Consider the following 21,557-nt stretch of genomic DNA (forward strand, 5'->3'; position numbering starts at 1 on the left):
ATTGAACTTTGGTTCCCATCACCTCGAGCCAGCACACCTTTGCTCCCATTAATCCTTGCAACCTATGGCCATTCCAGATGGGGTTGATGAGAGTTGTAGTCCAAAACAACTGGAGGGCACCAGCTTGGGAAAGGTTGCCAGGGATGCCTGCCTCGTGAAAGACCATATCCATAAAAAGATTGCTGAGAGACCAAACACCCTATGAAAAGACGCTGTGAGGAAAAAATGGAAGCTGAGGTCTCTTGACAGATAGGGAGGTGATACAATCCGGCAATCAAGGCTAGCATCTAATCTGCCTTGATGCCTTGTTATCGCTCATACTTTGCCTCTCTCAAGTTTCCGCTGAGGCTTTCTTGGAATCGTAAGGACAAATAGTCTCTGAACTGAAATGCCACATCATAGATGGAGAGATGAAGGTGGTGGTAATGGGTTGACAGAGGGCACACAGTGCCATTGCTGTCAGAGAAATATTTAGTGGGTATGATGGAGTCTCAACACCAAAGTGGGGTCCATGTAGGGCAGGAATGGGGGAACCAGCGGCCCTCCAGCTGTTGATAGGCTCCAGCTCCCATTAGTCCCTGCCAGAAAACCCAACAGAACTGCTGAGAGTCCATCAACATCTTCTTTATTCTTATTGGTTTATGTGTTTATATCCTGCCTTCCTCTAAGGTTGGGATTCAAGGCAGCTTCCAACATCTAAAAACATCACTATAAAACACAAAAGTTAAATACTAGTTAAAACGTAAGTTACATCAGTACACATTTAGAACCAGCAGTGAAAATCTAGTTTCAGTATTTTTGCCTGACTGGAAATCATAGAATTGTAGTGTTGGATGGGACAAGGGCCAGTCTGGATAGTTAGCCTTGGTGAAGACTTTTCCCCAGAAAAGTTTTGGATTGAGTTTCCACTGAAATGAGGCTGCATTTTAATGTTTTAATGTTGTATTTTAATCTTGTTTTTTAAACAGTATTTCAATCAATTGTTTTTATATTTGGTGTTAGCCACCCTGAGCCCGGTCTTGGCTGGGGAGGGTGGGGTATAAATAAATGTATTATTATTATTATTATTATTATTATTATTATTATTATTATTATTATTCCTGCAATGTGGGAATCTTTTGCCCAACGTAGGGCTCAGACCCATGACCCTGAGATTAAGAGTCTCATACTCTACCAACTGAGCGAAATGCTTTTTTTCTTTCTTTCCATGTGTCCTTGCACTGTCATAAGGCCTCTTGGTTGCCTGGATAGAGAATGGAGAGGAGGAAACTAGCTTCCTGTAAAAAGGTGAAATTTACATCTGTTGCTCCTCCCACTTTTGCCTCCGGCCCCACCCATCACTGAAATGTGGTCCCTGGAGAAAATTGCCCCGAAGAGAATTCAGCCCCCCAGTCTGAGAAAGGTGGCAAGTCCTGTTCCTGCAGTGTTCCCTCTTGTGCTCCAAAGTCCAGGCAATAAAAGCTCTTCAGCACTGTGGGGCAGGGGGCATTTTGTGTACAGGCACCCATCACGTACAAACCCTACTTACTGGAAAGCAAAATCAAACTGGGAAGCCACAATAGAGGCCCCTTCTTGACTCTTGCGTCTCTCAGCCTCCAGTCAGACAGCAACCACAGCCCCGATGACCTGGCAAAAACAAAACCAAGAAAGCATTTCCTTCCAACGTTTTCTTTTCTTTTCTTTTTTAATTGCCTTTCTTTTCATCTTTCCTTTTCTCTTTCTTCGTGCCACAAAGGGAAATTGCAGAACATATTGGCAGCCATAAACATGTCAATGCAACAACACAGACAGACATCTCCACGTGTTCTGAGAACAAAAAATTCCTGTCGGAAATGACTGCAAGAGAAGGGATTTGGGTGAGATATAGAGAAGGAGGAGGAGGAACTGGCTTGGCGTCAGTCCCAAAAGAGAAACAAGACCTTGGGCGGTTCCGCAGTGAGACTCTCTAGAAAAGCAAGCCACTAGAGGTTAAAGGATACAGTCGTGGGAAGACAGGCAAGGTCTTTGGGCTGAACAAGCCGGGTGAAACAACTCTTCAGGGAAATGGGGAGGGGAGAGAACCTCTTTGGGCAATGCAAATGGAAATTTTTCAGGGGAAGACAGTAAAGCTGTCTTGAAGACAGGGGATTGGGTTCTGAGTGCTGGAACAATCAAATGTAAGTGAAGATTTAGACACTTTACCCCTTATATCAGAGCCGACCCAACCATTAGACGTGGGGAGGATGCTGCTTCAAGTGGCAGAAGCCTCCTAGGTGGCAGTGTGGTGTAGTGGTTAAGAGCGGTGGACTCGTAATCCGGTGAACCGGGTTCGTGTCTCCGCTCCTCCACATGCAGCTGCTGGCTGACCTTGGGCTAGTCACACTTCTTTGAAGTCTCTCAGCCTCACTCACCTCACAGAGTGTTTGTTGTGGGGGAGGAAGGGAAAGGAGAATGTTAGCCGCTTTGAGACTCCTTCAGGTAGTGATAAAGCGGGATATCAAATCCAGACTCTTCTTCTTCACACCCCCAGGTGCCCCACTTGTCCTGCCACCACCTCCAGGGGCAGTGAAGCGCCTCTGCAAACAGTGCCCATTTCCACAAAATCGCATCCATTTCGGGTGAGATCTCACCCAAAATCAGCACGGCCATGATCAAAAAGTCAGTGCCAATGGTGATGCTGCTTCTCTGCCAGCGGTGGGTGCAAAAAGGTGCACAGTGGTGGTACAGCAGGTGGCGGTGCCAGGAGCAGGTAAGTGGTGGCAGGAGTAGTAGTAGCAGTTGCAGGGCAAAGTAGCCCTTCGAGATTCGCCTTAAGTGGTGAAATGGGACGAGCCACCCTTGCCCCACATTGAAAGAGGGTTGTAGGGTTCCCACCCCAAAGAAGGGGTGTTTTGATTTAGAAAAAAAAGTTAAAGGGGGATGAGGACATGATAGGTAAAGGGACCCCTGACCATTGGGTCCAGTTGTGGCCAACTCTGGAGTTGCGGCGCTCTTCTCGCTTTATTGGCCGAGGGAGCCGGCGTACAGCTTCCGGGTCATGTGGCCAGCATGACTAAGCTGCTTCTGGCGAACCAGAGCAGCACACGGAAACACCATTTACCTTCCCGCCAGAGCGGTACCTATTTATCTACTTGCACTTTGATGAGCTTTCGAACTGCTAGGTTGGCAGGAGCAGGGAGCGAGCAACAGGAGCTCACCCCGTCGTAGGGATTCGAAACGCCAACCTTCTGATCGGCAAGTCCTAGGCTCTGTGGTTTAACCCACAGTGCCACCAGAGTCATGATAGACATGATAGAGGTATATAAAATTATGGTTACCAACAGCTGTGTTCCACCTCCAGTTTCAGAGGCAATGTGCTTCTAAATACCGGTTGCTGGAAGGGGAGAGTTGCTGTTGCACCCAGCTTCTGTTTGCGGGCTTCCCACAGACATCTGGTTGGCTACTGGTGGACTGGATACTGGGCCTTTGGCCCAGTAGAGCTTCTCCTATGTTCATAACCACACTACAAGTGTAATGTGGTTTAACAGTTATCTTCCTGGGGGATATTGGGAACTGTACTTGTCAGGCGTCAGAGGATCCAACCCCCACAGCAGGTTGCCAGGAATGGATAAGACAAGGAAATGTCCTTACCAACTGCTTTTTATTCAGTATTCACAGAGAGAGGCTTGGGAATGCAGCCTCTTGGAATCATGGCATTGGCTCGAGTGAGTCTCCACCCCCTCCCTTTCTCACACTTCCTCATGCATCATCGCTACAGGTGCTGAAAAGTGCCCTCTGCCTTTGAGCTCTTTGCTCTCCTACTTTCAATGCCCACCAGGTTCTGGGAGAGGGGGGGTCTGGAATGCTTTCTAAAGACACTTTGTCCGTCCACTCTCCCCCCTCTGGTGCTTCTTCTTCCCCCTCTCCCATTATCTGCCTCTGAGCTGTGATTTCCCTGTGGTCTTCTTCTTCTCTGGAAAGGTCAGGCTGGGGAGGCAGTCTCCGCCATTCCTCCTCTGCCCAGTTCCTGACAGTACTTCTATAAGGACAGATAGGAGCCTCATAACAGATTTCTGAGACACATATTTTTGGAAACTAAAAATCCTTAATAAAAATATACTATAAAATAAAATAACAGATTTCTGAGCGCCAAACTAGACAATTTATAGGAGACATGGAATTGGGCCTCCTAACATTGCTGTGATGGCCTGGGAATCCGATTCAGAGGCTGAACCGGAGGAATCCCAGCCTGCACAGGAGTCCCTGCCTCCAGGGCCGGCTGAACTGGGGCAGGGCCTTGATTCTGAAGCGCCTGCACCTGTGCCGGATCCTCAGGAGCAGGCACCAGGTGAAGCCACTCTGGCTCCGGAGGTGGTTGAGGACTCACTGCCTACAGGTGAGTCTCCCCCTGGGTCCAGTAACCCTTCAGCCTCTCCTGAACTGCAGAGGCGAAGGGCAGAGAGGCGAAGGGAACTGGTTTCTCCCAGGAGGAGTGCTCGCCTTAAGGTCAGGAGAGGCAGGTCTCCTAGGGGCCGGGACCGCCCCTGGCCTCATGGAAGATAAAGGCCAGTCAGCCCAGTCCCAGGTTGCGGGAGCAACGTCGCTGAGTACCTGCTCTTGCCCGGACCCAGACCTGACCTTCCAGTGTTCCTGTCCCCGCCCGGCTTCCTGCTTCGGACCTCGCCTCGCTCCTTGTGAACTGTTTCCAGACCAGTGACCCAGGACCAGACTTTGACTACACCAACGGTAACCTGCCCCCCGAGACCAGCACAATTGCACACAGACATGGTATCTGCTGCGACATATACAGAACAAAGGATGCTTCTTAAAAACTGATAAAAACTAATTTGATTCCTCAAGTAACGCTGCAAGCCTGACTCTTAGGTAAGTTGAGAGTGAGCCCAATGAATTCAATGGGACTTACTTCTGAGTCATAAAAAAAAAAATCACTGTTGTTGGCTGATGCTCCTGCGATTGGGGTGGAAAGGAGGGAGCCCAACAGTAGGTGGCGCCAGAGCCGAGAGCGGGCAGAGCCAACTAATTCTAGTTTTGTCCCCATCCTCCTTCCTGTTGAGTTCTATAAGGGCAACACTGAGTCTAAGAAGGAGGAAGCTGATGGGCAGGGACACCCCCCCCCCCACAACACACACCTGTACTGTTTGTAAGTTAGAAGGCAAGCAGGTGAAAGGCAAACTGAAATTGTGGTCCTAATGAATCAGCCCTCCAGTCTTTAACTGCAAGAGAGTTCTATCTACACAAGATTTGTTTTCAGCTGTTGCTCTGAGTGAATGCAGGCATCATAGAATTTACAGGAGGGGGGGAGGGAGGGAGGGAGGAGGCCAAACAAACTGATATACAGTGGAACCTCTACTTACAACCATAATCCGTTCCGGAGGTCTGGTCATAACTAGAAACGTACATAAGTAGAGGCGCACTTTCCCACAGAAAGTAATGGAAACGTGAATCTGTTCTAGACAATGAAAAACACCCCCTAAAACAGCAATTTAACACGGATTTTACTGTCTAACGAGACCATAGATCCATAAAATGAAGGCAATAACCAATGTACTGTACTACAAAATAATTAAGACATTATTGTAGATGAAAAAAAATTAGCATTTATTTAATTTTCTTACGTGCACTGTGGGTGGGTGGGCTTACCTGGCTACAAGCTGGGGGTGGGGCAAGGGTCAGTAAAGAGCGAATTCACTTCGGCCAGGATCATTTTTTCTTCTTGCCAGGCCAGGTTCTTCTCTGGACTTCCTCAGGTTAGTTCCATGGCAGGGTTTGGGGCTGCAATGCACCCTGCTGTGCCTCTTGCAGGCGGCACCTCTTCCACAGCTTCTGGGGTGGGATGGGGGCCCTCTCCCCGGTGGCGGAGGCCCCAGCACTGCCCCACAGCCGTCTGGGCAAGCTCCGGACTGCCAGAAAGGCCTCTGTTCATATCTAGAGGAAAGTTCATAAGTCAAAGCACCTACTGAAGGTTGTAACTGGAATCGTATGTAAGTAGAACCATACGTAAGTTGAGGTTCCCCTGTACAATCAATACAGATTTCTATTTTTTTTAATAAAGATATTTATTAAGTTTCCAATTTTATACAAACAAAAAGAAAAAAGAAAAAGAAAAACACATACAGTTCTGAATACTTAATTTTCTATGACATATTTCCCTGACCTCCTCATACCTCCCCTTCTTGTATTCCAATTCAAATTATTTACTCAGCAAATCCTTATCTCAAAACATTACAGCTGGAAACCCCTTAATTTCAATCCAACATCATTCAACATTCTTTAATTTTACAATATTTCTGTAAATAGTCCTTAAATTTCTTCCAATCTTCTTCCGCCGACTCTTCTCCCTGGTCACGGATTCTGCCAGTCATTTCTGCCACAATCAATACAGATTTCTAGTACAGATGCCGTCTTGCAACATCTTCCAGAAGATGACATCAACTGAACATCGTGATGAACTGGACTAGAGCCTGCAAGACTGCGGTTCAAATTCCCACTCGGCTATGAAGCTCACTGGGTGACCTTAGGAGCCAATGACAGCCCTCCCAGCCTAACCTACCTCACAGGGGTGTTGTGGGGATTAAATGAGGTGGGGGAGAACCTTGAGCTCCTTGGAGAAAAAAGGTGGGGTATAAATGCAAGACACAATACACAGTCGATTGATATCGTGACGTGGTACCCAGGAGCCAGTTCCCAACTTTTCCTGCGAAACAGTGGACGGAAATGCCATAAACTCTTTCCATACATCCTTAACAACAACATCAAGGAAGTGGGTAATTAATCTCAATTACTCCCACATAGAGGATTTAGCTCCAGGTGCTACCACACCCCAGTTCCATTTAATCTCTATTGCTGATGGCTGGCAGGGCAAAAAGCCATCTTTCTACTTCCTGTGATCCTCATAAATCCTATCCTTTGCCACCCAGCCTGGGTGTGGAGAGGAATCTTGCCGCAGGGCATCTAGTGAAGACAGAGTGGGATTTAAATTTTCTGGGCCAAGGTGCTTTGTCACTTTCGCTCTTCACTTGCGCTGCAAGCATAAGAAGAGCCCGCTGGATCAGGCCAATGGCCCCAGCATCCTGTACTCACAGTGGCCACTCAGAAAGCAGCAAGTGGGACCCAAATGCAATAGCCGTCTCCCCTCCTATGGTTTCCAGCAGCCAGTATTCAGAAGCATTAGCACAGCCATCATGGCTAGTAGCCATCAATAGCCTTCACAAATTTGTCTAATCCTAAAGTTCCATGGGACGCGGGTGGCGCTGTGGGTTAAACCACAGAGCCTAGGACTTGCCGATCAGAAGGTCGGCAGTTCGAATCCCCACGACGGGGTGAGCTCCCGTTGCTCGGTCCCTGCTCCTGCCCACCTAGCAGTTTGAAAGCACATGCAAAGGCATGTAGATAAATAGGTACCACTCCAGCGGGAAGGTAAACGGCATTTCCATGCACTGCTCTGGTTCGCCAGAAGCAGCTTAGTCATGCTGGCCACATGACCCGGAAGCTGCACGCCGGCTCCCTTGGCCAATAAAGCGAGATGAGCGCCGCAACCCCAGAGTCGGTCAGGGGTCCCTTTACCTAAAGTTCCACTCCTGTGCACAGGCAGCAGCAGCAACAACTCAGCAGCTCCCCCCTTTCAAAGTCTTATTCTTTTTACTCTTCTTATTCTTTTTAACTACCCTCCAAAATTAATTTGGACACTTATATCCAAATCAAGGAGGTTAAGAGAAACACTGTGTACTGTTATAGCATGCTCAGACAGCAGCAGTTACATTGTAATCCCCAAAGAGGAAAACGAAAGTTGAATGTATCTGCTCCCTTTGTGACTCAATAATGGAGTCTAGCCTTCCCCCGCTGGGAGGTCTGCTTCCAAAAAGCAAGAGTCTAATCCACTGTCAAATCTATCTCATGCAGGGTCTCAATTCAATCAAATTCTCCCCTCTTCCCCCTGCAGAAAGAGGGGCTAAAGTTCCACTCCTGCTGAAGTGAGTTCCACAGTTAGCGATGTACTACAGGCTTCCTCAACCTCGGCCCTCCAGATGTTTTTGGCCTACAACTCCCATAATCCCTAGCTGGTAGGACCAGTGGTCAGGGATGATGTAGTCTCAAAACATCTGGAGGGCTGAGGTTGAGGAAGCCTGATGTACTGCACGAAGAGGCACTTTCTTTTACCTGAGCTTTTACCTCCCAACTTCCTGCTTAATTTGATGCTTACGAGTTCTAGCGTCATGAGAGATGGAGCAAAACTTTCCCCTTTCCTCATGCCTTACATCGTTTTGTAAACTTTCATATCACCTCTCGCTAGCCTTTTCTCTGAACTAGACATCAAAGTTAATAAACCTAGGTTAGTCATGCCAGTGCATTTTTTTCCAATGAGTCTGCTCTGAGCTAGACTAGCATTGTGTACAGACCTAGATCATGAAAACACAAAATGCAACCTAAAACAGCTTTATGAAACAGTGGCCAATCAGATGCCCATGGGGAACCCACCAGTAGGACCTTAATGCAACAGCACACCTTGGTTTCCAAACGTTTTGGAAGTCAAACGGATTTCCGGAATGGATTCTGTTTGACTTGCGAGATACAACTGTACAGGGAAGACAAACAAAAAACAATAAGAGAAAGAAATGGTGGCACACCAATATAAATCAAGGCATCCATTTTTAATAAGTTGATATGGTCGGTGAATATTGAGCTTCTAAGTCCAAAGCATAGGAAATAAAATCCCACCAGAGGACTTAAAATGGTTCTGTATCATCCACCCCCCTGGAAACACACGGTTTATGTGTCATTTCCCCCCACAATAGCTGAATTGCATGAATTCTTTATACCATACAGCCAAATGCAGATTTGTCAAGATTTTCCATTGCTGGGCTATTGAAATCCTACCTGCAGCCAGCAACATCTACATCGAAAGCTCTTTAGAGCTCCATACCTTTTAGACCATGGGTAGGCAAACTAAGGCCCGGGGGCCGGATCCGGCCCAATCGCCTTCTAAATCTGGCCTGCGGACAGTCGGGGAATCAGCGTGGTTTTATATGAGTAGAATGTGTCCTTTTATTTAAACTGCATCTCTGGGTTATTTGTGGGGCATAGGAATTTGTCCATTCCCCCCCCCAAAAAAAAATATAGTCCAGCCCCCCACAAGGTCTGAGGGACAGTGGACTGGCCCCCTGCTGAAAAAGTTTGCTGACCCCTATTTTTGACCATAGGTCAAACCCTGTACATTCCACTGGGGCAATGGATGGTCTCACAGCAACAAACAAAAATATGGTGATATCTCTTGTCTTAATCTTTTTTTAATATGATGGAGGGAGGTGCTGGTGTCAGCTGTTGTGGTCCTAATGGGGCCTCAACACTTCTGCAGCTATGCATTGTGTTGATGCCAGCAGGGGTGGATTTTGGTCATATGACGCCCTGATCAAGGACAAAATCCACACATACACCCCAATATTGCTTATTTTCATGCCCTCCTCCCTCTCACACTTCCTTGGCTCGGGCCACCCCCCCAGCTTGGCACCCTGTGAGGGGGAACCACCCACACCGCCCTAAATCCGGCGTTGACAGCAGGCCTGCCTACACACCTAATACTTGTACACACGCCTACATGCATTGAACTTTTTCCAACTTATCCCAAGGCCAGTTTCAAGCCCAGGCAACCTTTCCTGCGGTTTTTGCAAAAGAGAAGTGGCAGCGTAAGTAGACCATGATGTCACTGCTTTCCCTGCGGCTGCATATTTTGGACTGAGAATGCTGCTGCTTCCAATCAAGAGGTTGCATTGATCCTTGCTCCAGCTATGCCCCTTGAGCATCATCAGCGAAATAGTTGGCACCGGCTTTGAATTCTTAGACGTCCTGAGGGCCCAATCAAGCAGAATTCAAATGGTGCTCTTCCAGGTCTGCTGGATGGGGGGAGTTGTTTTGACCTCATCCCATGCAGAGGTCGACCTGACGCAGGATAGGGAGCCATCTTTACAGGGCAGGTCTTGGGTACTATTAAGGATGCAAAAAACAAAGAGGTTCAGCTCAAGGGTCACGATCCGATGAGATCTCCTCCTTCACAAGTCCAAGTAAAATGAGCAGGGACTTGGGGAGGGCCCTGGATTGTCCCTGGCTATTTTTGGTTTCACAGGAAGCTATTTAATACCAGGTCAGACTATGGATGAATGAATCTGCCAAGTTACCGTAATTACCGTATTTTTTGCTCTATAAGACTCACTTTTCCCCTCCTAAAAAGTAAGGGGAAATGTGTGTGCGTCTTATGGAGCGAATGCAGACTGCGCAGCTATCCCAGAAGCCAGAACAGCAAGAGGGATTGCTGCTTTCACTGCGCAGCGATCCCTCTTGCTGTTCTGGCTTCTGAGATTCAGAATATTTTTTTTCTTGTTTTCCTCCTCCAAAAATTAGTTGCGTCTTGTGGTCTGGTGCATCTTATAGAGTGAAAAATACGGCACTCTCTTTCTCTCTGTCTCTGTCTCTGTCTCTGTCTCTCTCTCTCTCTCTCTCTCTCGTTTTAAATTAAGCTCTTCACATTTCCATGCCAGCATGCGATTTTCCTTTTAAAAATAAAAAGGGGGAAAAAAGTCATCATGAAAATTAATCTGCATTTCAGTGCAGATTTTCTCCTAACGATATGCATTTCTGTGCACATTACTTGGCCAGAGAACTGCGTTGCAAAATCCAGAGAAGTGCAAATTTCAAAGGACAATTGTGCGTATTGTTTCAGAAAGTGCAAATTAGGTAGGTTCCTTTTTAAAATGTGAACTGAATTGAATCCCGTTCCTGTCTCCAGGTCAGGCAACCTGTTTAATGAGTATCGATCCTGATTTGCTTTCACAGACCTCATGGGGTTGTTTATGCAATGCCAGTTCTTCATTGAACATTTGTCCTTATTTGAGAGTTCAGTTAGAATCCTGAGTTGTTCGCGTGGTGTGTTTAGACATCTTATTAATCGTTTGTCCACCCCACACTTCCCACTCCATTTTCCTGTCACTTTCCAAACCACATAAAGGGCCTGTTTCTGTTTAAAAGCCCATTTGCTGTTGCACTACGACAGCAGAGCCCTTTCTCAGACTTTCACTGTGCAAACCTAATGTTCCAGGATGTCCCTGAATCCCTTCTGCAAAATACTGACAGCCTGGGAGGAGATTTTCGCCTGGCCACTTTTCAGGGTGCCAGGAGGCAGGGAAGTGTCTCTCCTATCACTTTCTACCCAAGCATTTCCAACTACAGTCATACCTTGGGTTACAGACACTTCAGGTTGCGTTTTTTTGGGTTATGGACCCACTGAAACCCGGAAGTACCGGAACGGGTTACTTCCAGGTTTTGGGGTTTGCGCATGCAGAGAAGCACCAAATCGCAACCCATGCGTGCGCAGATGCGCCGCTGCAGGTTGCGAACGCTGCGGGTTGCGAACATGCTTCTTGCACGGATCACGTTCACAACCTGAGCGTCCACTGTACAGGTAACAGAGACTGGAGACAGGGCCTTTCTTCAGGCAAAAGTTGCACAACCCTTTCTATTCAAGCAAGAAACATGATCAGAGTTCAAGGATACAATCTATCCAGACCCTCCCCCCCCAAAAAATAATTAAACACTTCAAGAAGGGTGCCCAGAAGGACTGGTGAGGGGGTGCAGTGGCTGCAGAGAATGGGTATGGTTCAGAAGGGTGTATGGCCTGGGAGAGTCTTGAGGACCAGGGAAGGAGGCCTGGGGGGGCGGGCCTTCACTCAGCCCCCAGGTCTGACCTTCCTGGCCTTCCCTGGCCTAGAGAATCCCTGGAGTGCCTGCCAGTCAGTGTAGAAAATACTGAGCTGACTGTTGGTGCAAGTACTCTTTGGTGAGAGAACCCCAGCAGAGATTCAAAGTCACAAAATGTGCAGAAAAGTAATGTGTGTTGAAATAAAAAATGTAAGGCTATATATATATATATATATATATATATAATGTTCATAACTGCATATATAAACCACATGTCTGAAACTCCACAGAAAAAGTCCTGAAACCATTTTGTCCCTCCCAAATTGACCTCAAATAATTTCTCTGAAAGGTTGAAGGTAAATGGAAAAGTCTCCCCATTGTCTTTACCTTCACAAATCCTGTCTTAAGGGTATGTCTGTGTGTGAATGAATAGGGTGAGCCTGTGACCTGGCTCAGGAACTAAGTATTTGTCATTACAAAAGACTGGCCAGGCTCCCCAGGGTATCCAATCAAGTAACCATTAACAGGTAACCTGCCAGACAGGCGATAAACAACCCACTCATATTTCTGTTGTAGACTGCCCTTTCTGTGATGTAGGTATGATGTATCTGGGGGGTGGTCTTGAGCTCCACCCCTTTCTGTGATGTATAAATGATGTATGGAGGGGTTGTCTTGGGCTCCAGGGCAGGGAATTTAAAATGTCTATATAAGGGCAGGCACACCTTGGTTCTGGGTCTTCCTCCTTTCTCCTGCGTGTGAGGGGAGCACCCTGTTGCAACAGTTTCAATAAAGATCAGGCTTACTAGCTGCTTTGCTTCTCAATATTCTCTGGTTGGCCTCTGTTATTTTCTGCGACCGATGGAGAACCTACAAAGGACTCTATGAGGGCTCTTGTGTCCCCTATAAGGGAATAAGATTTTTGTTTATTACAATGGGTATATAGGCTGTTAGACATTTAAAATATGCCCTTCCAAGTTCCTTCCGAAGTTTCCATCTTCCCCCAGTATAGGAAGAGACCTTGCACGCAAGAGCCCAGCGGAGGAGAGCAGTCTGCCCTTGGGTCATACCCTCTTCCTCCCTCCTTGATGGGCAGTGGGGCCACCCTTCCCCTCCCTTTCGGTCAGCCCAGAGGGAGGGTATCCCTTCACCAGCCATAAGGAGAATGGGGCTCCACCCCCCCCAGCCCCAAAGGCCCAGCCTGGGTGCCCACTTCACTCCCTTCGGCTCTGGCCTCAATGAGGGAGCTTCTTGCGGGCAGGGGCGTAGCTAGCCACTCAGGCACCCGGAGCGGCAGGGGCGGGACGATGTACCCAGGGGGCAGCACAGCAAGCTGCCCATGGAGTCCGCCTGGCAGACGCAAGCCCCACGCTGCTGTTTCGGGCAGCCTGGGGCCCAGAGCCAGCGCATCACTCCCAGGAGAGACGCGTGGTTCGGGCACGCTGCAGGCCAGGACCCGCTGTAAGTGCCACTCTCCATGGTGTGTCATTTTGTTACCCCCTCAGGGATGACACCCAGGGCGGACCGCACCCCGCTTCCTACGCCCCTGCTTGTGGGGGGGCCTGGTTGTGTCCCCTCAAGAAGTAAATAAAGAGGCCAGATACAGGGTAAAGGAAGTCTTTCATTTGGTTGTTTGTATTGCTGTATGTTATAAGGGACGCGAGTGGCACTGTGGGTTAAACCACTGAGCCTCTTGGGCTTGCTGATCAGAAGGTCGGCAGTTCGAATCCCTGCGATGGGGTGAGCTCCCGTTGCTCGGTCCCAGCTCCTGCCAAGCTAGCAGTTCAAAAGCATGTCGAAGTGCAAGTAGATAAATAGGTACCGCTCCGGCGGGAAGGTAAACGGCGTTTCCGTGCGCTGCTCTGGTTCGCCAGAAGCGGCTTAGTCATACTAGCCACATGACGCGGAAGCTGTATGCTGGCTCCCTCAGCCAATAAAGCGAGATGAGCGCCGCAACCCCAGAGTTGGTCACAACTGGACCTAATGGTCAGGGGTCCCTTTACCTTTATTACTGTATGTTATGCTCACTGTATGTTGTGTTCCTGTTTAATGAGGGTGGATTTGTGTATTGGGGGGGCGGTTGTGTTATGTTGTAAATAAAATTCCAATAAAAATTAGAAGGGGAAAAAAGAAATGTGCCTGGGGTCACGCTCCCCCACCCCCACGCTACACCACTGCAGTAAAGGATACTGTCTCATCGCCAGTGTTGAAGTAAGATTCAACTTCCGGTCCATTTGGATTCTGTGGGTTGTATCCTCTGTCCGCTAGCACAATGAAGGAATCCGGTGCAACAGTTGGACTAGTGGAAGCTCATTGGGCAACAGATGATGTAACCTATTTTGCAACAGTTACCAGCAATTTACTTACGTGTTCTCTTGTGCAACTACTATCAACTGACATGAAAATAGAAGTTTTGCCAGCAGAGCAAGCATACCACTAAGTGACCTTAACTTAACACTACATTGGATACATCCCTAAATTACAGAGATGTGCGTGGATCTTTTCCTTCCCAACGGGCAGCAAAATGACTTGGGCAGCTCTGCTGGTGAGTGAGGAATGTATAGGTATCTCTCTGCTAATGAAACACAGCTTTATCTCTCTCCCACCTTCTGAAGGGCCCTTTGTCATGACCCAAACGGAAAAAACTTTGTTGTTCTTCTTCCAGGAACTGAGGCCCATGCTAGTACAATTCACTCTTACTCAGCAGATCTCCAAGTACTTCCTGATGTCTTTAAATAATTTTTAGAGAGGCAGCAGCAAAAGCAGGAATTGCGGCTCTTGAGCCAGACGACTCTTGTCGAGTTGGAAAGGGTTCCTTTCTTTTTTGGACAGTGATAGCAGGCAGCTGATGCACTGGTTAGGAACACGGGGGAAAATTGGTTCGGCTTGCATTTTAATATGAACCTACTTGATTTGCACCTCCCTAAATTGTCCGCAAAACCAAAATGCAACTATATCACACTTCTCTGAATTTTGTGATGAAGTTCTCCAACCCATTAATAATGAACAGAAAGATATATTGGGAGAAAGTGTGCATAAACATGCATATATTAGGGGACGTAACATACTAAAATAATTATATTATTGCAAATTGCTTGCAAAATTGTGTACATTAGGCAAAATTGCATACCAAAGTATATATGTATTATAGGCTTCCCAGAGGGATCTGGTTGTGAGAACAGCATGTTGGACTAGATGGGCCTTTGGCCTGATCCAGCAGGGCTTTTCTTGGGTTTTCATGTTCTTTTAGTAATAGAAATTCACACAAAAATGCTGGATGGAGGTCAATTCACCTATAATTTTTAAAATAAAATGTTTTAAGCCTTTTAGTAATTGTGTTTTATTCGGTGTTAAAGTGCTTTTATAAATTTACCCACCAAAATATAGAAAGTCATTTGCAACTCAAAAAACTCAAAAAAAATATTAAATGTATAGTTAAATTAGAGGCTTGGAAATGGCAGCAGCAAAAAGTCAACCAGGAGGCTTTGCATTTTATTTCTTAAAAAGCAAGCACTACAGCACTCTTTAATTCTCCAATATTCTAATTTAAAAAGAAAATAAAAAGGCATAGCCCAAACTATTTCAGCACTAATTATTAGACGGATCAAAAAGAAAACTAGATTACTAGTAAGTAGGGAAAGGAAATTTGGGAAATGTCAAAGGAATGAAAAGCTTGTAAAAAAACCAAAACTCCTGTGTTATATCAGAACAGAATTTCCTGCTGTTGAAAAACTCGAGGCATCAGATTCAGGAGTCGAATTTCTTTGATGTAATCAGCCAGTGAGCAATACACTGCTCTTTTTATGAGGCATCATCTAGTTTTGCATCTAGCTTGATGCCAATTAAAGGGGGGGAAAGCAGCAGCAGCATAAACAAACACAATGGTTTGGTGAAGTTTTCTGTTGGGCTCAAGGAAATCAAGCAGGAAACTGAATTCCTAGAGGTGAACTTCAAAGGATCACTTGTCACCAGATCTATCCCATGCCGTACTGTTATAGGTTTGTAGACTGTTCCAGCTTTACAAAGCTTCAAAAGGTCTAGTTTGGAAGCCTTTGACTCACCAGGATGCTGTCTGACTGCTGCTGAATGTGTCTTTTGTCCAACCCTTGGGAGCATGCCAAGGCAAAAATAGTTTTGCGAACTCTGCTGCACACGCTCTGCGGCACCCATTAAAACATCATCTGTTGTTCACTTCACTAGACTTATGGCACATACTACATGGTCAAGAGCTGGGGAATCTGGAGATTTGCCCTCGGTGTGATCTCTCTCAGACAAAAAACCCGCTGAGTCATGAAGTCATGACGCTCAAGAGCTGGTAGAATGGGATTAGTAACACGAACGCATACGTGGGAATTCAGTTCATGCTTGGAGACATTACTTAAGGCGGCATTACTTACTTAGCAGGGAGACAGCACTCGCTTCATCATTCATTTTGCAAATCTGACACTACTGAATTTGGTCTGAGTCAGGATTCAGGTGGCTTTTCCACCACAGGGGGTACTTGCAGACGGGTGCTTATTATGGGATGGGTGCTCCTTATTCACTCCCCAGCATCCATATAGTGTTGTTGGCATCAAAATCCCATCCCATATCTCCTCGCCTCCATTTAATCCCGATTTACTATTTACAGGGGAAATCCTACATTAAAAAACAACCGTTGCCAATGATTCATTGAATCATTGAGTCTTTTGAAGATAAACTTCCCATCTGCAAATATCCAGAAACTGATAGTACCTCTTGAAATGCTGTGCTAACTGATCGCCAATGACTGCTAATGAGGAGTGGGTCATTCTGATTTTATCTTGCATATATTTTAGCTTTACTCAAGAATATGACACACTTTCAGTTGCTCCTTGTAATTCATTCACTTTTTGACTCATGCTTTCCAAATTCTTCATCCTTCATTGTGCTAATCTATATACAGTGGTACCTTGGGTTACATACCCTTCAGGTTACAGATGCTTCAGGTTACAGACTCCACTAACCCAGAAATAGTACCTTGGGTTAAGAACTTTGCTTCAGGATGAGAACAGAAATCGTGCTCTGGTGGCACGGAGGCCCCATTAGCTAAAGTGGTGCTTCAGGTTAAGAACAGTTTCAGGTTAAGAATGGACCTCTGGAACGAATTAAGTACTTAACCAAGGTACCACTGTATACGTAATCCGGTCAATTTAGGCACCCCTCTGTTTATCTAGCTATCTGTTGAGAGATTGACCAAAGTCCATAGAACTTTAAGGTCTCTAAGGTGCCATAGAACTCTATTTGTGGCTTTTGTTGTTGTTATTATTATTATTAATTGGATTTATGTATCACCGTATACCCGGAGGTCTCAGGTCACAGAACAGATGGACAAACACTGTTACTGCTTCAGTATGTAGGTTTGGGCAGAGGTGAAACCAGGCTTCATTTCATTCGGGTCAAAGACCCAGTTTGGTACACACACCCCGACATGTGCATTTGTGTACACACAAACAGAGGCTGGAGCCTCAATGGTGCCCCTCTAGAGGCTTCACCAGGGGCAAAAAAACCTGACTAGCCCCCCCCCACCCCGTAGCTACGGCACTGGCTTGGGTCTTCTTATTTTTTTTCTTTCTTTACTTTCAAGATGACAGAAAATGGATGATTGTTCCTTGCAGTTGACAATTCCATTGTCTTCCTGGTGAGAAATTATGAGATCGGTGGGACAGGAAAATAAATACCTTCATTTTTTAAAAAAAAATTGCATAGCAATTAGTGACCAATGTGCTGAGTTCTCGTTTCTGCTGTGCTCAAGAATTGTTGTTTTTAAAGCAATTTCCGATCAGTGGGGTAAACCATGCTGAGACCTGAAGTTACAGAAACATCTGAAAAAAAGAGAACATTCTGTGTTGCATGGGTAATATGGGGGTGGGGTGGCTTATGTTGTGTAACTGTAAAGGCTGTTGAAAGATGATCAGTAAGAAACCCAGCTTTTTAACTAGACAGTGCTCCTGCGCTTTTAACAGCAGTGTGGTGTGTGGACATTAGATATAATAACACTTGCATCTCCATGCCATGAGAGGTTTTCACTGCTGATTTCTGCACACCAAAGACTGTTAAAGGCAAATGATTGGATTGTGCCATTTTCTGCTCAGCTGGTCAGAAATGGCTCTGTAACTGGACATACTTCTTAAAATGAGGCCCTTGGGCTTAAAAAGCCTTGCCCCCACCACTCAGGATGGTCAATTTAAGGGGCCGTTATAAGCCAATGTAGAAAAAGAAAAGCTTATATCTAATGGGTGGCCCCTCTCGCTCTCCAGGCTTCAGGAAGCTCTGCGCAACCCTAGGGAGCCGGGCGCGAAGTCTAGGCTTGCGGATTGCAGGCTGTTCTCGGGGCTGGGGTCGGGGGAAGCTCGGGCTTCCCCCGCGCCAGCCACGTGCCTGGGGGGGAAAAAATAATTTCCCCCCCTTTATTTCCCCCCCAAAATACTAGGTGCATCCTATGGGGCGAAAAATACGGTAGCTGGCTATAGAATTGTAGAATCCTAGAACTGTAAAGTTGGAAGGGACCCAAGGGTCATCTAGTCTAACCCCCTGCAATGCAGGAATCTCAAATAAAGCATCCCAGACAGATGGCCATCCAACCTCTGCTTAAAAACCTTCAAGGAAGGAGAGGCTACCACCTCCTGAGGGAGGTGAACAGCTCTTACTGTCAGAAAGTTATTCCTGATGTTGAGTCGGAATCTCATTTCTTGTAACTTGAACCCATTGGTTCAGGTCCTAACCTACAGAGCAGGAGAAAACAAGCTTGCTCCATCTTCAGTGTGACAGCACTTTAGATATTTGAAAATGGCTATCATATTTCCTCTCAGTCTCCTCTTCTCCAGGCCAAACATACTAAATCCCTCAAATGTTCCTCATAAGGCTCAGCTTCCAGGCCTTTTATCATTTTGGTAGCCCTCCTCTGCACAGCTTGTCAATATATTTCTTAAATTACGGCACCCAAAACTCAACTCCAGGCGTGGTCTGACCAAAGCAGAATAGAGTGGTATTATTACTTCTCTATACTTCTGTTGATGCAGCCTAGAATAGCATTAGGTTTTTTGCTGCTGCATCTCACTATTCACTCATGTTGACTACCACCCAATGTATTTATTAAGGCTGCAGTCCTTGAGACATTTACTAGATGAACTGAAGTCAAACGGTTTTTTTCTCAGTAAAAACTTAGGATTGAATGAATGTGTTAAATTGTTTTAATAAAATAATAAAACTTGTTTTCAAAATTGGTGCCCAAAGCCTTCTTATTAATCAGCTACAACACTGGAAGGTAGAAATATACAGTGGTACCTTGGGTTAAGAACTTAATTCGTTCCGGAGGTCCGTTCTTAACCTGAAACTGTTCTTAACCTGAGGTACCAATTTAGCTAATGGGGCCTCCCGCTGCCGCCGTGCCACCGGAGCACGATTTCTGTTCTCATCCTGAAGCAAAGTTCTTAACCCGAGGTACTATTTCTGGGTTAGTGGAGACTGTAACCTGAAGCATCTGTAACCCGAGATACCACTGTATTGGCTATTTGGGTAGAATACTGCCTTCCTATTTTCACTTATATCTCTGCAAGGAAAATAGTTGTTTGTTTGAAGCAAAAAATAAAAAATTATGGGAAGAGGACTCTTAGCAACCCTGAGGAACCTCACAACACTTACAACTATGGGGTTATTAGGAAAGTTTCTTTAATTTCCCTTTCAGAAAAATTCTTGTGGCCTCTTTTAAGGGTAAAGGTGCACAGTCATAAAGCACACCTATTTTCTGAAGACAATGAGATCATGGAAGACCTAGAAAAAATGAGTTGTCAAGTAGTGAATCACAGGCTTTCCCAAGGATGCCTATTTTGATTGGGGTGGTGGGAACCAGGTGGGTGAAGACACGGTAGGCCGGTCACATGCAGTACCAAGGGAGTACAAAATAGGGCACACAGAGAGGGAGCAGAGAGGAGCACAAGGAGTCTTAAAAACCCTAAAACTTTGTGTGTCCACATCTAATCTTGCCCCTTTCTCAAATTTACTTCTTTACTTTATTTTTTGGTAGATTTACAAAATCTACCATAAAATAAAATAAAATAAGGATGAATGGCTTTTCTCAGGACAGTGGAGGCTGTGTGTGCTGTGTCCTGTTGGTGTGATGGTGTTGGCAATTGCCCTTCTTCTGATAGGAACTGCTATTGTGGGAGGACAAAAATGAGAGGGGGAAATCAAGGAGGGTCAGTTGTGTGGGGGAGTGAGAAATGTCTCTATCTTCACCAAAGGAATGTCAGAAGGTATGTGAGATCCTGCCAAATTAATATGTGAGCAAAGTAGGGAATTTTGGCAAATGCCACTGATCAAGTATGGGATGAAAGAGTCCTTCCCTTTTTGCTTAAAAACCCTTTTACACAATGTGAAAAGCACAGGGGCCTTGCCTTCCTTACCAGAAGCAATAATAAAGTTTCATTTTTGCTTGTCGGCCCATTTTACATATCAGGAGGAAGCAGTGGTCTAACCAAAAGCAAAAGCTGTTGACCGCAGTGAGCAACATGTAACTCACTCAAAAGTCTTCAGGGACAGAAGATAACAGTCATAGTTGCCTCCTGCCTCCCCGCTATCAAAACTTGAAATAGGTTTGAAGTTTAAGGAAGTGGCTTGCAGATGTTTTAACCTCTTTTGGTGTTTTTCCCGGCAAAGCCCCATCAAGGTGCTGCTTCTGCTTGAATCTATGCTACCTGGTTGCTTAGGGAAATTTGAAACATTTGTGAAGGAAGGTGTGAGGTTTCTGTGAAGTATTGCAGGAAAGGCATGTGTTCATAGGGGGAAGGTGACCGCAAAAGAGTTCCCCTTATTCACCAATTTCCTGAAAAACCCTGCAGAAGTCATTAACTTGCATCACACAGAATCTTTCGAAGAGGTCGTGCTTATTGCCCACTGAAATTTTCATGCTGGTGGCAGATCAAAAGGATGTTACGCGACTTTCTGGATCACTCATACTTTTACCAGCATGTGTGTTATATAGCTTCTTGTCTTTTGTCCAAAAGGGAATAAACATGCCTCCCTATAATATGTAAATGTGTTAGTTGGTTGGTTGGTTGGTTGGTTGGTTGGTTGGTTGGTTAAGGGGCTTTTAAAAAACAGCAACAGGTAAGCAACTTTGACCTCATCTTATCTTATAAGCTTCTGCCAATTTATGTACTGTATGTGTGTTTATAGCTAGGGATGGGTGGCTACTGTATAAAGCTTATAAAGATAGAACAACTCCCCTCTGAGGAAAGGTTGCAGCATTTGGGATTGAATGTTGGAATATAAAAGGACTTTTCAATGCAGTGCTGAGTTAAACGACGGAACTTGCTCTCTCAGGAAGCAGTGATGGCCACCAACTTGGATGGTTTTAAAATAAGATTAGAGGAATTCATGGAGCATAAGGCTATCAGTGGCTGTTAATCATGATGGCTATGCTCTGTCTCCACAGTCGGAGGCAGTATGCTTCTGAATACCAGTTGGTGGAAACCATAGGAGGGGAGAGTGCTCTCATGCTCAGGTCCTGCTTGCAGGCTTTCCACAGGCATCATGTGAAGAAATACAGTTAATGCCAATTAACTGACTCCGCATTTGTGTGTAATGAGAGTGAGTGGAACATCACCATTCATCGGTGTATAAGCTTCTATCATGTTCCTCCTTCAGTGTCAATTGACAGAGGGCTTTTGGGGATGTTAAACCTTTTCCCTTCAGTGGTTTTGCCACTTAAAGTACTGACAAGATAAAAGTACTCTCTGCCATGTTTAGTTTGGCCCAACATTTGGGGGGAAACCATAGCTCAGTGGTAGAGTACATGCTTTGCACGCAGAAGATTCCTGGTTCAGTCCCTGGCATCTCCGCAGAGGACTAGAAAAAGACTATTGTGGAATGCCACT

The sequence above is a fragment of the Podarcis raffonei genome, chromosome 16 (assembly GCF_027172205.1).
Source record: "Podarcis raffonei isolate rPodRaf1 chromosome 16, rPodRaf1.pri, whole genome shotgun sequence".
NCBI classification, from domain to species: domain Eukaryota; kingdom Metazoa; phylum Chordata; class Lepidosauria; order Squamata; family Lacertidae; genus Podarcis; species Podarcis raffonei.